This window comes from Trachemys scripta, chromosome 6 (assembly GCF_013100865.1).
Source record: "Trachemys scripta elegans isolate TJP31775 chromosome 6, CAS_Tse_1.0, whole genome shotgun sequence".
Classification (NCBI taxonomy): domain Eukaryota; kingdom Metazoa; phylum Chordata; order Testudines; family Emydidae; genus Trachemys; species Trachemys scripta.
The window spans coordinates 4,136,293-4,156,335 of NC_048303.1; the positions used below are offsets into that span (position 1 = coordinate 4,136,293).

The 20,043-nt window shown below is 44.6% G+C and overlaps 1 protein-coding gene across 11 annotated transcripts in view; it reads right to left on the minus strand.

Moving 5' to 3' along the window:
* CELF4 (CUGBP Elav-like family member 4) overlaps positions 1 to 20,043 on the minus strand; it is an 862,174-nt gene that overhangs the window by 114,699 nt on the left and 727,432 nt on the right. The gene's annotated exons all lie outside the window — the stretch shown is intronic.

The following is a 20,043-nucleotide window of genomic DNA, read 5'->3' on the forward strand; positions in this document are numbered from 1 at the left end:
TGAGCCCACCGGAGCCATGCCGCTCCGGGCAGCGGGGCCAAAGCTGAAGCCGAAGGGCTTCATCTCCAGGCATGGGGCCTGTAACCTGAGCCCCGCCACCCTGGGCTGAAGCCGAAGCCTGAGCCCAGGCAGTGGGGTTCATGCTTCAGGTTTGGCCCTAGGCGGTGGGGCTTGGGCTTTGGCCAGTCTAACACCAACCCTGGGGACCCCATTAAAATGGGGTCGCGACCCACTTTGGAGTCCCGGCCCACAGTTTGAGAAGCACTGTCCTAGGCAAAACAACAGGGTGAGGAGTCAAGTACTCCAGTCTCTGCTCCACCACTCATTCACTCTGCGAGCATGGGCTAGTCATTTTAAAGGAAACCTACAGTGATTAAGTTACATAGAATATCAGGGTTGGAAGGGGCCTCAGGAGGTCATCTAGTGCAACCCCCTGCTCAAAGCAGGACCAATCCCCAGACAGATTTTTACTCCAGTTCCCTAAATGGCCCCCTCAAGGATTGAACTCAAAACCCTGAGTTTAACAAGCCAATGCTCAAACCACTGAGCTATCCCTCCCCCCAAAGGGAGATCATAGGACATTTCTCACTCTGTCTCTAATGCTAAGACTCTACATAGTCATCATTCGACCTGATCAATAATTTTGTGATGGACAGTTTTCCATTGAAAAATTCCGTCTAATTGAAATTGAAACGTATCATGGGAACATGTCAATTTAGATGAATTTCTGATAGGCCAAAGTCAAAATATTCAGTTTTGACACTGTCTAAATGTTTCGCTTGGGCTTTATCATTTTGATTCATTTTTGTTTAGACTTCTATGCTATGGCAAATTGTTAATTTAATAGTCTATGATACGAACTATAGTTAATGTTACCTAGGTAATGTTTTTGTATAATATAGAAATCTAAACAAAATGAAATGCTTCAATGGTCCCAAATCAGTTTTTTTTTTTAAATTTTCATTTCATGGAAAATTTTACCTTTTCGTTCTGACTCAGAATGATTTTTGCCCCCAAAATGTCAGAATTTCCCCCGGGATGGAAATTCCAGTTCCCAGCCAGGTCCGGTCATTGCTTCTCGCAATGCGCTGGGTCTCCACTTGTGCTGTTCATGAGCTCTTATGCAGCAGGAGTGCAAAATGCTCATCCAATGCTACCGTTCAGGCGAGTAAGAGGAGAATTTTGATTGGGCAGCATTTTACTTTCTCTCTTCACAGGTGTACAGAACACAAGGAGCAGGGCACTGCAAAACCAGCACCTCTTGCATTAAGAAATGGCTCTCGCTGCTTCACTCACTCCAGAGCTGTGGGGGGCGCTACTGACTCCATCTGATATTTTGCTGCCTTCTCCATCAGAACATGACAGCCTGATGATGTAGTTCAGCCCGTCAGCCATGCATCTCAGCATTAGAAAGGAAGGACACTTTCAAAGCCATTGCAAGGGACGGTTTATTGTTGTTTACTGGTTAAATTGAACAGTTAAGTCGCTGCTAAATTAACCACAAACATAAAAAAAAATAGCAATCACTGTACAGTGCTGAAAGCGTCCTCCCCAGGCATTCAAACGCAGAGGCAATCTGGTCCAATGGACAAACAGTGCCCTAGGAGCTAGACAGTCTCAGCTCTGCTACTGATGTGCTGTGTGACCTTGGCAAGTCATTTCAATTCTCTGTGCCTTAGTTTCCCCTGCTGTAAAATGGGAATAATAATATTTGCCTTCCTTGGCAAAAGTGCCTGAGATCTATGGATTAAAAGTGCTGTATACAACCTGAATATTATTATTTCTTGCATCTTAACACACACCATCTCAGTGCCAAGGCGGAGGCTTCCCTTTTGATTGTTAATTACCCTTCCTTATTATATACTGCGTAAGACACTTTCCCATTTTAATTAGTGATTTACTCTTCTTTGTAATTACTGATGGAGTGATTAGATGAGCTTTTCATATTACAGCACAAGGCCGGTCCCCTTTAAGGAGCAAATTTGTTAGTAGGCATCAATTGGATTTATTCTCCAGATCAGGCACTGAGCAGGTGATTGTATTAAGTACTCCAATAAAGTGAGGAAGGGAGAGGGAATGCATCCATCTTTAAACAGGGCTTGACTCTACCTTTGGGTGTCTACTGACCCATAGCTCATTTCCTGTGCCAGATATTTGTACTTCTGGCTGGCTGAGAACAGAGCTGGCTCCATGGCTGGTTATGTAAGTGATGGCTGAGGTCCAGGATCTGCCTAATATTGCTGATCAAATTAGTATTTCTCAGAGGTAAGGAGTGCTTCAGGGGCTGGGAGGGAGCTGAGTCTAGGCTGACTGCGTTAGACTTTCCTCTTATTCCTCCAAAGTATGTCAGAGATGGAAACACTTTTGTGATCTGCTTGGAAAGTGTTTATGGTGGTTAGTCTGCGGAGAGGCTAACAGCCTGCTACTGGAGCTAATCCTTCTGCTCAAGTGAGACAGCTTTGTGTTGTCGTGCTGAAGGTTTCTGGTTCAGACGCTACTCGTGACCTATCATGGGGATATCATAACATTTGCTTATAACAGTGGTTAAGACACTGGACTGTGACTCTGCAGTCGCTCTCTGCACTGGAGCTCTGCCACAGACACCATGGATGACCTTGGTCAAGTCATTTAATTTCATTGGGCATAAGAATATAAGAAAGGCCGTACCAGGTCAGACCAAAGGTCCATCTAGCCTAGTATCCTGTCTACCGACAGTGGCCAAAGCCAGGTGCCCCAGAGGGAGTGAACCTAACAGGCAATGATCAAGTGATCTCTCTCCTGCCATCCATCTCCATCCTCTGACAGACAGAGGCTAGGGACACCATTCCTTACCCGTCCTGGCTAATAGCCATTAATGGACTTAACCACCATGAATTTATCCAGTTCTCTTTTAAACTCTGTTATAGTCCTAGCCTTCACAACCTTCAGTTCTGCACCTGTAAAATGGGGATAATAATTCTTCCTTTTCTTATTATCTAGACTGTATGACTTTCAGGCCAAGGACTATCTCTTATTATACACAATGGGGCCCTGATCTTGGCTGGGGTAACTCACCGATACCATGATACAATTAATATTCATGCTGTTCCAAAGACAATCCCTATTATGCATGCTGCACATTAGTTATCAGAGCCCAGAAAATTGTGTATAGCATTTAACTGACTGGATGATGTAACCTCTTGTCCTGCTCATGACACATCCGGGAGCTGTTTGCAATTGTTTCAGACATATCGGGTGTTCAAAATGATCTGCCGAATCACGCCTGGGACAGGCTCTTGGTCCGTCAACAAGTATGCAGTGGGAAATGCGCATGAAGTGGTGGCCTGATACAGCCCCGGGTTGAGGTATGCAGAGTTTTGCAACATACTGTCATTATTCCATCGGTTACATCTGTCCAGAGATACAAATGGCATTTTCCTCTCTGTGTTCATGCAAAAACTGAAGCTGCTCCTAACCTGCCGATTACGGTTGAATGCACTGTGGATATCCCAAAATCCCACTGATTTCAGTGGAATGGCAGTGTAAAATCGACTGTACTGCTGGTAGTGGGAGTGGAGTAGGTTGGGAAGAGAGTAGGTTACATTTAACTTACACTTAGACAGGAAGGGTGGTCAGGGGGTTAGAGCACTAGTCTAGCACGCAGAAGGACTGTGTTCAAGTTTCTGCTCTGCCGCAGACTGCCTATGTGACCTTGAGAAAGTCACTTATGACATGGCTACCCTACAGGGGTTAAGCTTTGGCTGTGCAGACATGGCCAATATTGATGGAAGTTTTTTTTCCATTGAGGTAGGTAATCCACCTCTCCGAGAGGCAGTGACTAGGTCAACGAAAGAATTATTCTGTCGACCTAGCCGCGGCTACATGGGTAGCCCTGACTACAGCGCTCAGGCTGAGAGTGACATAGCTAGGTCGGTCTAATTTGTAAGTGCAGACTAGGCCCAAGTCTCTGTGTGCCTCAGTTCCCCACCTGTACAATGGAGATCATAGCACTGCTCTACCTCAGAGGGGTGGTTGTGAGGAGAAATGCACTGAAGATTGTCACACGCTCAGATTAGAACACGTGGACAGTGGGAATTTCCCTTCCCGAGAAATTTTGGAGGAAAAAAAAGTTCCATATCAGAAGAAAAAGTTGAAATGTTGGAATTTCCCCTGAATGGACAATTCGGGCAAAAACCTGTTTTGAAACAATCCAATCGTTTCATTTCAAAAAGGTCTAAATGAAATTCTACCTGGGATTCCAAACTCCAAGGCTCCTGGCTCATCGGCAGCTCCTGGCCCCATCTCGGAGACCCTAGAAACTCTGGGGTCTCCAATCCTGGGGTAACCTGCACGGCTGGCTGCCCCAGAGCCATGGATCCTGGAAACTCCGGGGTCCTGACTCTGAGGCAGTCCAAGGAGCTGGGCAAGCGAGCTGGCAGGAAACCAGGCCCATGCAGTCAGAAGATGGCCTGAAATTGTCCCATTCCTGGGAAACATTTTGAATTCGATGAATCTGCCTTTTCTGTCAGAAAATCTCTGAGCAGCTCTGATCCTATGGCAATGGAGGCTTTCTTAGAAAGTCACAGCACGGTAAGAGTAGAACTATACTCTGGGAAAGGGAACTCGGTAACCTTGAAACAAGCAAACAGAATAGACCCATCTCCCCTCCCCTACGGTGAATCAAGGAAGATTTATGGAAGGAGGGCAAGTCCTGCAAGGGTCATCAGTCTGTCTTATAAAATCCCTGGAGCGTTGCCTGGGGCATTCAAATAAGTCTTCCCACTCTTTCCCAGCCACCTCCTGAAGACAAATGTCCCATCCACCCTCCTTTCATTTAAAAGAGGCCCAATGTGTGAGTGAGCTTTTTCCTTTCTTGGCCAAAGGAGGTATTTCTTTTTTCTATTGTTCCTTCCTTGGAATCATCTCTGCCTGAGCAATTAAGGAGCTTTATCCCATCCTATTTCCAGTAGAGATAAGGAGGTGTTAGTACCATTATACAAGGCACTGGTGAGACCTCATCTGGAATACTGGGTGCAGTTCTGGTCTCCCATGTTTAAGAAGGATGAATTCAAACTGGAACAGGTACAGAGAAGGGCTACTAGGATGATCCGAGGAATGGAAAACCTGTCTTATGAAAGGAGACTCAAAGAGCTTGGCTTGTTTAGCCTAACCAAAAGAAGGCTGAGGGGAGATATGATTGCCTTTATAAATATATCAGAGGGATAAATACCAGGGAGGAAGAGGAATTATTTAAGCTCAGTACTAATGGGGACACAAGAACAAATGGATATAAACTGGCCATCAGGAAGTTTAGACTTGAAATTAGACGAAGGTTTCTAACCATCAGAGGAGTGAAGTTCTGGAACAGCCTTACAAGGGGATTGGTGGGGGTAAAAGACATATCTGGCTTCAAGACTAAGCTTGATAAGTTTATGAAGGGGATGGTATGATGGGATAGCTTAATTTTGACAATTAATTGATCTTTGACTATTAGCAGGTAAATATGCCCAATGGCCTGTGATGGGATGTTCGATGGGGTGGGATCTGAGTTACTACAGAGAATTCGTTTCTGGGTGTCTGGCTGGTGAGTCTTGCCCACATGCTCAGGATTTAGCTGATCACCATATTTGGGGTCGGGAAGGAATTTTCCTCCAGGGCAGATTGGCAGAGGCCCTGGGGGTTTTTCGCCTTCCTTTGCAGCGTGGGGCACGGGTCACTTGCTGGAGGATTCTCTGCACCTTGAAGTCTTTAAACCATGATTTGAGGACTTCAATAGCTCAGACATAGGTCAGGGGTTTCTTACAGGAGTGGGTGGGTGAGATTCTGTGGCCTGTGTGGTGCAGGAGGTCAGACTAGATGATCATAATGGTCACTTCTGACCTTAAAGTCTATGACTCTATCCTTATTTGATAGACAATTCCCTCCTCTCCCAGCCCTGTCATTGTCAGTATTCAAAGCCTGGGGTTATGGCGACCGGCGGATGGTTCCAGGGTGCTGAGCTATCTGCCGAGACCTAGCTCCCAGTCCCTGAGCAGGAGGCTCTGCTAAAGGGTCGCTTACACAGAAATGAACCACTGGGAAGGGTTGGTGGCAAATACCTGCCAGGAGGAAAGCAAAGCGATTGGGATGGGGTGGGGGAAAGGAGATGGATAGTGGGGGAAGGGAGATAGATGGTTGGGCAGTGGAGACCGGCCAACTGATGAGTCTCCACCCATCCTTTCCTCTGCGACAGCTGAGCCTGTGAATCCCACTGAAGGTTCCTCAAGGGGCCGAGCATGCCTCATCACCCACTGACTTCAGTGGCAGGGGAAGAGGGCCCTTGCAGTCAGACATGAAGCACTTGGGCCCGGCCCCTAAATGAGGGCAGAATGTGTCTTCTGGACCAAGCTGAAATGCAGAGTCTCCCAGGAGCCTTTGCTTCCACTTCCTTTCACTCAAGCCCGCACGTCCGGAGTTCAACCTCATACAGACCCCCTCACACCAGTTTGCTTTGGGCATCAAAAATACTACAGCCAGCAGTAAGCAGACCCAGGAAAGCTCCCCCAGGCTGCCCCACATGCTTGGGAGAAGCTCCCCATCAACCGCCGCAAAACAAAGTCATTGTCCTCCTTCAAACCCCTCCTCGAAACTCTCTTTTGCTCTGATGCCTACAGAAAGTTTGACAATGGCCAGGCTGCTGGTGTGCTGAGATCACCATCTACCACGCTGACCAATATCAGCTCATTGTTTCCTTGCACTCTGCCGTCTGTATGGATCTGTCGGCTGTCTCCTGTCTTACAGGTAGACTGTAAGCTCTTTGGGGCAGGGGCTCTCTTTTTGTTATCTGTTTGTACAGCGCCTGGAACAACGGGGCCCTGGGCCATGACTGTAGCTCCTAGGCACTATGATCATGCAAATAAATAATAATAATTAATAAGTTGAATTTCCTGCATGATTCACTTCACTCTTCACTTCCTGTCCTAAGCTGTTGTGTAGTGTGACTGGCTGTTTTAAACAGCTTCTGTGGTTCCAGTTCAGTGATGGCGACATCATAGGCTGGTTGAAACCATTCCTCTGCCCAGTGAATTATTATGGGTGAAGCAACCCTTACAGAGGAGGTTGCACAGAACTTTCTCTTCTAGTCGCTTGTTTATAACGTTTTGTTTTTTACTTTCCTGGCTGCAGGCAGGTTTGTTCTTCACCCAGGAGCACAATTTCCAAGTAAGTCTAAGCCAAAATGGTTGAGAGGGACAAAGCAGGTAAGGTAATATCCTCTCACCAAAAGAAGTTGGCCCAATAAAAGATATAAATTATAAATTAATGGAGATATCCCATCTCCTAGAACTGGAAGGGACCTTGAAAGGTCATCATGTCCAGCCCCCTGCCTTCACTAGCAGGACCAAGTACTGATTTTGCCCCAGATCTCTATATTACTTCACCCACCTTGTCTCTCTAATATCCTGGGCCCGACACAGCTACCACAACACTGCATATACCAGGATGGTTCAGACATTTTCAAGAGTCAAAGAGGCAACAATAATACACTCTTCCATTCTATGGAATATATCTACACTCTTCCCTATGAGGGAAGATTGCAAAAAATTGGGTTTGTTTAGTCTGGAGAAGAGAAGATTGAGAGGGGACAGGATCACAGTTTTCAAGTACATAAAAGGCTGTTACAAGGAGGAGAGAGAAAAATTGTTCTTCTGAACCTCTGCGGATAGGACAAGAAGCAATGGGCTAAAATTGCAGCAAGGGCGGTTTAGGTTGGACATTAGGAAAAACTTCCTGTCAGGGTGGTTAAGCACTGGCATAAACTGCCCAGGGAGGTTGTGGAATCTCCATCATTGGGGCTTTTTAAGAGCAGGTTGGACAAACACCTGTCAGGGCTGGGCTAGATAATACTGAGTTCTGCCCTGAGTGCAGGGGACTGGAGTAGATGACCTCTCGAGGTTCCTTCCAGCTCTATGATTCTATGCAAGAATGGCTCAGAACTTATTTTGAACTTCCCTAGCATGACAGTGGTAGATGGGAGACACTTGAAATTGGACAGCGAGAGATTCCTTTGGTCACAGATGCACCTTTCAGGTGTTCTGGTGAAAATTGCTTGCGATTTGCCTGAGTTCACACAGAATCACAGAATACCAAGGTTGGAAGGGACCTCAGGAGGTCATCTACTCCAACCCCCTGCTCAAAGCAGGACCAATCCCCAGACAGATTTTTACCCCAGTTCCCTAAATGGCCCCCTTAAAACTCAAACTGTCATAAAGAAGCAAACAACGGGCCCAACGCCACTTGCCTGCCTTTTGCAGGCCATCTTTAAATCTTCTCTCATTAGCTCTTGGAGCCGCGTTTTCAAAACGTCCGATGTGCACACGCAGTTGCCCACCTATGCTGGGACTGCACATGTAATCGGTACTCCCATCACCCACTGTTTCCGACATGGCCATACTTGTTCTCAGCAAGTACTTCAATGCTACTTTTCTTAACCACATTCAAAAGAAACCCAGTACCAGTGGCCCTGCAACAAACCCTGTGAAAGGCCAGTGGGAGGCAATTTGAAAGCAAGACGGCCGCCAGGTACAGTGTAGACTGTGGCACCTGCTGTAAAGGGACCAATGTCCTAAGCTGTAGCAGGTTGGGCTTCTCACCTGCACTTCCTGTTAAAAGTTAAGATGTATTTTGCAGATGCCAGCTGGATTTTGTAACACATTCTGCTAACAGTTCGCCAGGGTTCTATTAGGGCGTGCACAGAACCCCTCACTAATGCACTATGTAAACATGGCTGAGTCTGTATGAGTAACATTATTTGTATTACAATAGCACCTACAGGCCGGAGCTGAGATCAGGGCTTTATTATACTAAGCACTGGATAAGCCCATGGTGAGAGGCAGTGCCTCACCCAAAGAGCTTACAAAACAGACAAAGAGCGAGAGAAAGGAATATTATTCCTGTTTTCCAGGTTGGGAACCGAGACACAGAGAGGTTGAATGCCTGGCCCAAGGTCACACAAAAAGTCCTTCCTAGCCAACGCGGGAATTGACTGAGGGAAGGGTGCTATAGAAAAACATAGCACGGGATCATGAAATAAACATATTATTGTCTATCCCAGTCTTTGCACCGCCTAACATTTTGCTTGCTTTGTCTTCTTATTCTTTTGCTAACAATAATACCAGCCAGCGCTTTCCACCTCCAAAGCGCTACACAAACACTTTGCTAATTAATCCACACAGCCTCCCCCACGGGAGAGCCAGGGAGGCAGTAATATCAGGATCTAGCTAGTGTTTATGGCTACAGATCGGCACCCCCTGCTGGAGGGAATCAGAACAGCAGAACTGCACGACATGGGCAACTCTGGACAAATAAAATTCATCAAATAATTCGACCCATTTTTATGATTTAATATATATATAATATATAATATATTAGACAGTTTCCCCCTATTCCATAGAGCTAGCAGGATAATGAGTGAATACTGTACTTGAATAATTTCACAAAATCTACTCTTGGTGGAGTAATTTCCCCCTCATTATTCACCCAGTTCATGTCATGGACCCTTAACCATGATTCTCCTGCAGCTCAACGGGGTTGGGACGGAGCTTCTAGAGCAAAGCTTTGCTTCTCCCTGACATTGCTCTGCCCACAGCCTGTCGAGATCCAGGTAGTCCTGGGTGACCGGAGATTTGTTGCAATTCAATAATTGCTGTTATTATCGCCATAGCGCAGCTAGGGGAACGGTGAGTCACTGACCGTAAATGACTCACCCAAGGCCAATCAGCAAAGTCAAAGTGCCCCTCCTAACCCCCAGCCCCTTCCTCAGCCTGTAATCCCATGCTTTGTGCTGCAGAATCTAGTTCCTACCCCCATCTGGAATTTAGCCAGGACCCCATGGCTAACACTCACATGTCGTTTTTATGCAAACTTGATAGATGGCTTTGATCTCATTTTAAATAATTTTTAAAAATTTAATAATGTATTCCATGGCTGTTACTTTCCGGGGGCTTCTTCCTTTCGGCTTGCTTTTCTCTTCTGTATTTTCCTACCTCCTCTAGTTTACCCTCAAATGATTTCCATTCTGCCTGGTGGGCAGCAGCAATATAAGGGGATCGCTAAAGACTCAGTTGCCTCTTCATGAAGAAAAATAGGAGCTAAACAAACTTTGTTACAGTGGCTTACCTGGACCTGATCTCTAGTAGTGAGTTTAATAGTGACTTCGCGCACCCACAATGAGGAAAAGACCTCAAGACTTCCTCTGTTGGACCTTATCCCCTGAACCCACCGAACCAAACTGAACTCCACTGTATGAGGGTCATCTTATCCTCATTACCCTGCCCGCTTATTTATACCTATGATTGCCTGTAATTCCTGTATGAGTGATGTACCCTCACTGCTTGCTGACTGTACCTTCATTCATCCACCTTATATCCCCCCACTGGGGATACTGCAGACTGTATGTGTTATGTGCTATCCAATATCAAAATATTAACATCCCCCTATACTCTGTATGTTACCACCGATGACTAATAACTGAAGTTTCAACACTCTGTATCATCTATTTGTAAACATTTTCTAAAAAAAATTTTAATTCTGTGCTTGTTTTCATCACACAGGGCTTAGATGCTGCTTGTTATGTATGCTTCCAAGTGTATTGCATAAAATAAATAATTTCCCATTAATTTGTGAGGGAGGTGGGGGTTAAATGGGGTGAGAAGATTCAATTGGGAGACAAACACCCATTAGGTCTCTGGAGTAAGAGATTTTATTAAGCTGTGAAACTTGGCTCTCGCTATATTGAGAGCAAAGAGGGGCTGATACAACTTTCTGCCTCTTGAGTGATAGCGACAACATCTATGTCATGAGGACCAGATCCACTGTCATGCGCATGCCTGGTGTCCCATGTGGGTTGAGAGGCAAAGGCCAGGTGTAGAAGAGAGCTTGAACCTTCATGTCCCAGCCCAGAGGGCATAGAAAGGCGGCATGTTGGCTCAACGATGTGTCCCACTTTCCCTGACCCTTCAGAAGATTCTCTGTAGGGGCTTAAGCCAGCTCCCTTGAAGCTAGTGGAAAATCTCCCATTGACTTCAACAGTGCAGAATAAGGCCCTGGGTTTGTTATGGGGGTTGGACACTGCCGGTGGGAAAGGGTGGGGCTGAGGGATTGGCCCTGTTTCTCTGCCTTCTCTCTGATCAGCCAGGGGATGGGTGGCCAGGAGGCAATGTAGAGGTGTAGGACTGCTGAATCAATTGGTCTGGCCTCTTGGAGCGTGCACAGGCCAAAAGAAGACCTGTAATGGAATAGCTAGGAGGCAAGGCTGTGAGTACACACTCAGTGTTGAGTCCCTGATGTAGGTCACGCTCTAGCTGGGTATTAGCCATTGAGCCATTTGTATTGTTTAATGGTAGCATCTCGAGGTCCCAACCAAGATGGTGGCCCCACTGCGCTGTCCCTACCCCAGGGGCCTTTCGGTCTGAATAAGGATTATTGCCATTTTGTAGAGGGGGGAAATGAGGAATAGAGGGAGATTAAGTGATGTGCCGAAGGTCACACAGAGAGTTGGTGGCAGAGCTGGAAAATGAACCCCTGTCCCCTGAGTGCTGGACACTTTAGGCCAAGCTTCTTCTCCCTTTAGCTGGTGCCTTACATCCAGTCAGCAGGCTGAGCTCTTAAATGTACATTGCATCTTCACATCAAAAGAAAATGCCCCCCCCCCCCCTTTTTTCTCTCTCTATCATTCTCTTCATCTCTCTTTGGTATTTCTAAGGTGCCAATCACCCTGGTAACTAAGAGCTGGCAGTCCAAGGTGGATTAACCGGCACCGACGGGACACCACACAGCCCGAGCGCTTCACTCCCTTTCTTTTGTGTGTGATTCGGAGATGAAACAGATAGGAAGAGGCACAGATACCTCAGCTGATTGAGAGACAGGCTCCAAGCCCATCTTGGATATGCAGACGCTGCACAGAAATGTGATCCCGTCACTTAGACAGCTCTGAAGTCTCCAGGGTAATTGGTGTCACCAGCCTGTCATATCAGAGGGCTTGAGTTCTAAAACGTATCCCCACCTCCATTAACATATTTATCAGCAAAAGATGGTGGGACCAAATCCGACTTCCACTAAAGTAGATGGAAAAACCCCATTGGGGTCACTGGAAGCAGGAGCAGGCTCAGTAATGGTTCCTCCTCTTTCTTCAGAGATTAATCCTCACTCAAGCGCCTTCCCACCTTGATTTCCTTTGCTTACTACAGGGGAAAACAGATTTAGGGGAACTTTTGCAGTTAAAAGTAAAGGGCCGGAATCTGCTGCTGTCAGTAGCATCGGTGTAAATCCAGAGGGATTTAATCGCCACTGCAGTCAGTGCCTTTACAGCTATGGCAGGGCAAATTTAGTGTGACCCCAGGACCATGGAAATCATCAGTTACACTGACACGGGTGTAAATCTAGACTCGGCTGCTGCTGCAGTCAATGGAGTTACAGCAGAATTTGGTCTAGAGGGTCGGTGCAGTGCAGTGGGCACCTCCCAAACTGGCCGCACTTCTGCTCGGCGTGTTTTGTGCAATACAAGGCATTGGAATGTTTTCAGAGAGAAAGAAAGTGTGGGTATTAGGAAAGAAGGTGGGAAGGAAACAGAAAGAAAGAAAGCAAGAAAGCAAGTGTGTGTAAACAGGGAGAGCAGAGAATAGGTTCCGCTTTGACTTGCCTTGCAGGATTTCTGCCTGGGAAGTAACAATTGAATCTCTCAGCCTGTCATCCCTTAGAGATGCTCCTCCCTGGCCCACATTTCTTCTGGTCCTGCATGTTCCACAGCTGTTTCCTCTACACAAGGAGGCAAGCAACCCCCAGCTGGGATGCCCCTGAGGTGCTGGGTGCAGCTTGACCGCCCTGTGGACTGGCAGCCTGGAGTGTCAGCCCATTCCCCTGCTGACTGTTGGGGAGGCTGGATAAATGCAGCCAGGCTGGAGGAAGGATGTTTCATTCATCATGTGGGGAAAGGAGTTGGGAAGGGTGGCCGAGGTCTCCTCTCCTATCAACTAGGGAATAAAACAAACAGGAGGCTGGGAAAAAAAGATGAGCTTGCTTGATGGGGAAAGAATGGAAAAGCGCAGCTGTGTGGTTCTGGGGTGAGGGGGGCAATTTCTTGGGGCTCCCAGGATGTTTATAGAATGCTAAACTGTATTGTACTATTCTGCCATTAGGTCGCACTGTATGTAAAGTACCTTATTTAAAGCTAACCTTAACCCTACCTGGCAGAGCACTAAAGGATCTTATGATGCATCTGGTCTGTATAAGCAAGCTCTGTAACCACTCCATATCTGATACAGAAGTACATGACATGGTGTCAGGAGTAAACTAAGGGCAGGTCTACTCTTAAAACATTGTAGCAGCACATCTGCACTGGTGCAGCTGTGACACGGTAGTGCCTCACTGAAGACGCTACTACACCAATGGGAGAACTTCTCCCGGCAGCATAGTTAATTCACCACCGTGAGAGGTGGTAACTATGCTATAGCTCTGTCTACATCGGGGGGTTAGATTGGTCTAACTTGCTCAGGGGTGTTGACCTGGCCTAAGAACAGAAACAGAAGGAACAAGGCAACAAAGGTTGCAGGATCTCATCAACGTGTCATTCTTCAATGCCCCAGAGAATTTCAGCTTAGATAAAGCTTCAGCGTGGACAGACTGGAAATAGTACTTTGCAAGATTTCACATTGCTACCAAGTTGCACAAAGAAACTGTGAATATACAGGTATCTTCTTTAATTTATGCAATGGGGAAGCAAGCGGAGCATATCTTTAAATCCTTTGACTTTACTGTAGACAGGAACAAAGATGACTATGAAAGGGTTCTGGCTATGTTTGATGCATACCTTATACCTTGGAGAAATGTAGTTTAAGAAAGGACATGTTTCCACCAGAGAATTCAATAACCAGGGGGAAAACCAGAATGTTTTATAAGAATACTGCATACATTGGCTGAAAACTGTGATTCTGGGAATGCAAAACATGAAAATATCAGAGACAGACTGGTTATTGGGTCAACACATACACCCAAATAACCCAGATAAATCCATTCACAGCAGCTACAACTGAAGAGAGATTTAACCCTAGCCATGGGTATACAGAGAGCAAAGCAGTCTGAACTAGTGAGGCAGCAACACCTAGAGCAACTTGACAAACTTGAAAAACCTGAATCCAGTTTAGAAACTGTAAACAGACGCTTGAATGTTAAAAGTCATTATCATAAAACCCCTGAGGCAAGGAGAGAGAACTCTCAGGCTAAGAGGGACAAACTCCAGCCTACATGCACAAGGTGTGGAAAAAGTCCTATCCCCCAAGAGATGATGCATATTCAGCCAGAGGCACACAGCATAACTAATGCATGAAATATGGACATTTTGCAGCTGTTTGCCGCACCAAAGCAGTCAGGGAGTTAACTCATATTACAGACAATCAAGACCCTTTTTTTTCTGGGATCTATCACTTGTGATGACATAGAGCCTGCCTGGAGAGTGAAATTGACTATGCATGGCAAGACTATTGACTTTAAAACCGAGACAGGAGCTGACATCACAGTTATCTCAGAAGGGACTTAGAATCATCTTCAACCTCTCCCAGCACTGAAGTCCCCTGACACAGCTCTGACTATCCCTGGAGGGATTCTGAACTGCATGGGACAGTTCACCACAGAAACAACTTACAAAGACAAAAACTTTGCATTCAGAGTGCGTGTGATCAAAGGATCACAGATCGACAGTGTGATCTCCTCAGTCACAGTGTGGTAGCCATGATGGGTCTGGTGAGAAAAGTGGAAGCACTCAATGGAATATTTGGTGAAATAGGACTTTTGAATGGAGATCCAGTACAAATCACCTTAAGAGACAATGCTGAACCATACCGTATACATACACCTCGCAGGATCCTGATCCCATTACTTCACAAAGTGGAAACTGAGTTTCGGAGAATGTAATGGGATTGACATAATCGAGAAAATCTCAATGCCAACAGCATGGTGTGCCCCAGTGATACCGGTGAAAAAGAAAAATGGGAAAATACAAATATGTGTGGATCTTAAAAGATTTAATGAAACACTTGTGAGAGAAAAATATATCCTCCCAACTCTAGATGATTTCCTTCCTAAAGTGAAAGGAAGTACAATATTCTCCAAGTTGGATGCCTCAAGTGGATTCTGGCAAATTCTTTTAGCCAAAGAAAGTGCTAAACTGACTACATTTATCACACCCCTGGAGAGGTTTTGCTTTTGAAGATTACCATTTGGGATTGCTAATGCACCTGAAATTTTCCAAAGAAGGATGGCAGTATTGTTAACAAACACAGATGGAGTTGTAAGTTTTCATGGACGATATTCTGATATATGGATCTTCAATGGAAGAACACAAGAAAACCCTTGACGAAATCCTAAGCCTAATCAGTCATTCTGGGTTGAAGCGACACAAGGAAAAATGTGTTTTCCACCTACCCCAAATTGATTTTTTGGGAGAGACAATAAACAAAGATGGAATCAGTCCTAGCCCTGAGAAAGTACAAGCAATTTGAGAATTGAATGTACCAACTAATGTACAAGAACAGAGATGTATGCTGGGGAAGGTAAATTATCTTGGTCGATACCTACAAGGCCTTTCCACAGTGACAGAACCACTGAATCAACTGTTAATGTCCAAAACATCTTGGCTATGGAGGCCAAATCAAGACATTGCCTTCAAAAAGGCACAGTAAAAGGTACAGTACCAAGAGTGAAATCCCTGCAAGCTGCGTGGAAACTTTTTAAAGACACTATAATAGAGGCTCAACTTAACTGTATACCCCAATTTAAAAAATATAGTAAGAGAACCAAAAAAGAGCCACCGTGGTTAAACAACAAAGTAAAAGAAGCCGTGAGAGGCAAAAAGGCACCCTTTAAAAAGTGGAAGATAAATCCTAATGAGGAAAATAGAAAAGAACATAAACTCTGGCAAAGGAAGTATAAAAATATAATTAGAAAGACCAAAAATGAATTTGAAGAACAGCTAGCCAAAGACTCCAAAAGTAATAGCAACATTTTTTAAAAATACATCAGAAGCAGAAAGCCTGCTAAACAACCAGTGGGGCCATTGGACGATCGAGATGCTAAAGGAGCACTCAAAGACAATAAGGCCATTGTGGAGAAACTAAATGAATTCTTTGCATCCGTCTTCACTGTTGAGGATGTGAGGGAGATTCGCAGACCTGAGCCATTCTTTTTGGGTGACAGATCTGAGGAACTGTCCCAAATTGAGGTGTCATTGAGGAGGTTTTGGAACAAATTGATAAACTAAACAGTAATAAGTCTCCAGGACCTGATGGTATTCACCCAAGAGTTCTGAGGGAACTCAAATGTGAAATTGCAGGACTACTAACTGTCATCTGTAACCTATCATTTAAATCAGCTTCTGTACCAAATGACTGGAGGATAGCTAACATGACACCAATTTTTAAAAAGGGCTCCAGAGGTGACCCTGCCAACTACAGGCCAGTAAGCCTCACTTCAGTACCGGGAAAGTTGATTGAAACTATCGTAAAGAACAAAATTGTCAGACACATAGATAAACATAATTTGTTGGGAAATAGTCAACATGGTTTTTGTAAAGGGAAATCATGTCTCACCAATCTACTAGAATTCTTTGAGGGGGTCAACAAGAATGCGGGCACTGGGGATCCAGTGGATATAGTGTCTTTAGATTTTCAGAAAGCCTTTGACAAGGTCCCGCACCAAAGGCTCTTAAGCAAAATAAGCAGTCATGAGATAAGAGGGAAGGTTCTCTCATGGATTGGTAACTGGTTAAAAGATAGGAAACAAACGGTAGGAATAAATGGTCAGTTTTCAGAATGGAGAGAGGTAAATAGTGGTGTCCCCCAGGGATCTGAACTAGGCCCAGTCCTATTTAACATATTCATAGATGATCTGGAAAAAGGGGTAAACAGTAAGGTGGCAAAATTTGCAGATGATACAAAACTACTCAAGATAGTTAAGTCCCAGGCAGACTGTGAAGAGCTATAAAAGGATCTCACAAAACTGGGTGACTGGGCAACAAAATGGCAGATGAAATTTAATGTTGATAAATGCAAAATAATGCACATTGGAAAACATAATCCTAACTATACATATACAATGATGGGGTCTAAATGAGCTGTTATCACTCAAGAAAGAGATCTTGGAGTCATTGTGGATAGTTCTCTGAAATCATCCACTCAGTGTGCAGTGGCAGTCAAAAAAGCGATCAGAATAATGTTGGGAATCATCCAGAAAGGGATAGATAATAAGACAGAAAATATCATATTGCCTCTATATAAATCCATGGTATGCCCACACCTTGAATACTGTGTACAGATGCGGTCGCCCCATCTCAAAAAAGATATATTGGAATTGGCAAAAGTTCAGAAAAGGGCAACAAAAATGATTAGGGGTATGGAATGGCTTCCGTATGAGGAGAGATTAATAAGACTGGGGCTTTTCAGCTTGGAAAAGAGGTGACTAAGGGGGGATATGATAGAGGTCTATAAAATCATGAGTGGTATAGAGAAAGTAAATAAGGAAGTGTTATTTACTCCTTCTCATAATACAAGAACAAGGGGCCACCAAATGAAATTAGTAGGTAAATAGCAGGTTTAAAACAAACACAAGAAAGTATTTTTTCATGCAATGCACTGTCAACCTCTGGAACTCCTTCCCAGAGGGTGTTGTGAAGGGCAATACTATAACGGGGTTCAAAAGGGAGCTAGATAGATTCATGGAAGATAGGTTCATCAATGGGTATTAGCCTGGATGGGCAGGAATGGTGTCCCTAGCCTCTGTTTGCCAGAAGCTGGGATTGGGTGACAGGGCTTGGATCACTTGATGATAACTTGTCTGTTCATTCCCTTTGGGGCACCTGCCATTGGCCACTGTCAGTAGACCAGATACTGGGCTTGATGAACCTTTGGTCTGACCCAGTATGGCCATTCTTACGTTCTAAAGGTAAAGGAAAATGACCTCAACAGCTCCAGTTCTGAAATACCACAATGTGAACAAACCTACAAAGGTCAGCGTGGAACAAGCAGCTATAGCTTGGGTGATGGATTGTTGCAACAACATGGCTCCGAGTAGAAGCCAGTTGCATTTTGCTCTCGCACATTCACTGAAGCAGAAAAATGACATGCACGCGGTGAAAAGGAGTGCTTGCCAAGTGTATGGGCACGTGAGAGCTTTTACCACTATCTGGGTGGACTGGATTCATTTATACTGGTAATAGACCATAAACGGCTTGTAACCCTCATCAATGGAAAAGACCTGGATCAAGCAATGCTGAGATGCCAACATCTATTGTTAAGGTTAATGTGACTAACCCAATTACTAAACATGTTCCAGGGGAAAATGTAGTAGTAGCAGGCACTGTGTCATGGAGCCCACATCACACTCAATTACCTAGGAGCTCGAAGACGACATAAAAGCATATGTGTATGCTGTGGACACTTACAGCCCAGTGTCAAAAAAGAGACTACACCAGCTACAAAAAGCAACCTCGACAGACATACAACTTCAGGAATGTCTAAGTTACATTGGGTGGCTGGCCCAAGTATCTAAGACACTAAGGAAGTGACAGGACACTATTTTGTGGTGCATGAAAAATTAAGCAATTCAGATGGACTCATGATTAAAGGCAACTGCATCATAATTCTAAATGAAATGAGAGGAGAAATCCTAAATCTCTTCCATGAAAGACATTAAGGGCTTAACTAAATGCTGTGAAGGGGCCAACCAGTCAGTGCAGTGGTCGGGCATCAGCAAGGACATAAAGAGTAAATATCTGCAGGTGAACATTGCAGAACTAACAGACCAACACAACACCAAGTAACTTTAGTAACAACACCTCTACCAGACAGACCTCGGAAGAGACAAACTGCAGTTTTATGCAAATTCGGAGGACATCATTACCTAGTCACAATGGACTGTTTTTCCAGATGTATAGAAATAATGTACTTGGAAGACATAAGATGTTGAAGTGTAATCGAGAAACTCAAGTTCATTTTTGCTCGTTTCAGTATTTCAGACCCACTAGTGACAGACAACAGACTACAATTCACTGCAGCAGAATTTAAGTCATTCTGAATGAAATATGATTTGGATTATATTCCTAGCAGCCCACATAACCCACAAGTTAACGAAGAGGCTGAGAGAGCTGTACAGACAGCCAAGAAAATCCTACAGCAGGAAAATCCATTCTTTGCCTTTCTCAGTTACAGATCAGCACCAATACAAGCTAATGAATATAGTTCTAAACAACTCTTGATGGGACGACAACTCAGAACTACTATTGCAACTTTGAAAAAGAATCTATCTCCAAAGTGGCCAGACATTCAGAATGCAGCCAAAAAGGCTAAAAGAGCTTATGAACACGTTTACAACAGACATCACTCAGAGAACCATTGGGTCTAAAATCTGGTGACCGTGTACATGTAAAATGGATGGAGAAAAAGAATGGACAACTCCACCTGTCATAAAGAAAAGGAATTCAGCACCCAGATCATATGTGACTGAGACCGACAATGGAGAATTCAACAGAAACCATCAACATCTACAGTTTGTTCATCAGAAAGAAGGATCAACAGAGCAAACTCTACAGATGTCCAATGCAGACCAAGAAGAAGACTCAAGGATTCCAAACTGACTACACTCAGTCATTGCAACTAACGGACAGCCAGATGACCAAGTTGTTATGTGTTTGGGATGTGTAATTAGAAAACCAGTATGATTCAGAGACACTTAATAGACTGATACATACTGAACTTCAATGATAGCATGATCATATAAATATTGAAAATGGCAGGAAAATAGAACGTAAAAGGGGGAGACGTGATGGAATGCTAAACTGTATTATACTGGTTTCAGAATAGCAGCCGTGTTAGTCTGTATCTGCAAAAAGAACAGGAGTACTTGTGGCACCTTGGAGACTAACAAATTTATTAGAGCATAAGCTTTCGTGGACTACAGCCGAAGAAGTGGGCTGTAGTCCACGAAAGCTTATGCTCTAATAAATTTGTTAGTCTCTAAGGTGCCACAAGTACTCCTGTTCTT